Below are 2,008 nucleotides of genomic sequence, written 5' to 3' on the forward strand. Positions count from 1 at the left end.
GGGGAGGGGATGAGGTGGCTGGCTGATAGACATTGGGGAGGGTATGTGCTATGGTGAGCGCTGTGAATTGTGCAAGACTGTTGAATCACAGATCTGTTCCTCTGAAACAAATAATGCAATATATGTTAAGAAAAAAAAAAAAAAGAAGAAGAAGATAGCAGGAGGGGAAGAATGAAGGGGGGAAATCGGAGGGGGAGACAAACCATGAGAGACAATGGACCCTGAAAAACAAACTGAGGGTTCTAGAGGGGAGGGGGATGGGAAGATGGGTTAGCCTGGTGATGGGTATTAAAGAGGGCACGTTCTGCATGGAGCACTGGGTGTTATGCACAAACAATGAATCATGGAATATTACATCAAAAACTAATGATGTAATGTATGGTGATTAACATAACAATAAAAATTTTTTTTAAAAGTCCTCCATTTCATAAGAAAGAGATAGATATTGATGGAACGTAGGCTTTGTTCAGTCTTTATTTTAAAAAATTTAAGGTTTTGTCTTTAATAGAATATACAATGTCTGACTCAGTTGGGCAGAAGGGAATAAGGAAAACATAATAAATTCAATAGAAGGCAAGAAATAGAATGCATGAAGCAAAGAACAAACATGGAAAATAAACAAGCACAAAATAAGATGAAAGAATTAAAGACAAATATGTTGGTGATCACAATAAATATAAGCAGATTTAACTACTTACTTTAAAAAAGACTCTCAGGTTGGAAGTATTATATGTTGCTGATGTTATGGTTGTTATTTTAGTCTAGCTATGGGGTTTCCTAAAGGCACAACCAAACAAACATACAGAAAGGTTGAAGTAAAGGGGTAGGATACAATAAGATATGCCAGGCAACCAGAAGAAAGTTGTTAAAGCATATAAAATCAAAAATTAATAAAATGTAGAAAGACCCTTTTAATGATAAAGGGAAGAATCCACCAAGATGACCTACTAATATTAACCTATAAGCAACTAACACAGTCTTACAATACCTAGCACAAAAATTGATAAATAATCAGGAAACATTCAAAATCTATAGTCATAACAGGAGATTTGGAATACCTCTATCAGAAAAGGATAAATCAAGTGGGCCCATATATGTCTATGTGGAGGATTTAAATAAGATGACTAATAAATATGATCTGTGAGAAACAGTGAACCCTGAAAACAGATGGATTCCAAGCACAGGTATATATTTATAAAAATGTGACCATTCACTAGATCACAAAGGAAGTTTCAGCAAATTCCAAGTTTTATCACATAGACCAGATTTTCTGACCTCAATGTAATTATAGTAGAAATCAATGAAGTTATTTTCTCTTTACACACACACACACACACACACACCACTTGAAAACCAAAACACACTCTCTAAAATAATCTATGGATGTACATACATCTGAATTTGCAAGACCCACTAGCCAGCTGTCATCCTGGTGTAATTACTAATGGCAAGTCTTTCACTTGCTACCAAAGACATCTCCATCTGGTTGATGCCTGACAAGGTCATCCTAGTTAAAGGGGAAAGTGTAAAATATTTGGAAATGAATGACAAGCTCTTCTTATCAAACTTCTTCTTTGCTTCTAAAGCTATACTTTGAGAGGAAATTGCCCAGAAATAATAAGCTGGGGGCTCAACTCAAAAAGTAAAAAAAAAAAAGCAAGAGAGAAATCACAAGCCCAGAAATTACATAGAAAGGAGTGATAAAGACAGATCATGATGAAAATGAAAATGATTTCATTAGTTCTCTTTCTACTTTCACCAAAAGCTAAAAGATCAGCAGTAAAGAAAAGCTAACAGGTGAAAAGATGAATCAAAATCAAACAGGCATATTTCCGGCAAGTCCCATCAGGGAGGCAGAGAGAGAGAAAATCAACAATATTATACATGAAGAAGGGGACATAATTCACTTACAATGAAACTTATATGTCCCTGTTTTGAAAGCTTGGAGGATGTGGACAATTTTCCAGGAAACTTATAAAAATTAACTTAAGAAATAATAGGAAATCAG

The sequence above is a fragment of the Phoca vitulina genome, unplaced genomic scaffold (genome assembly GCF_004348235.1).
Source record: "Phoca vitulina isolate PV1807 unplaced genomic scaffold, GSC_HSeal_1.0 scaffold17, whole genome shotgun sequence".
NCBI classification, from domain to species: Eukaryota; Metazoa; Chordata; class Mammalia; order Carnivora; family Phocidae; genus Phoca; species Phoca vitulina.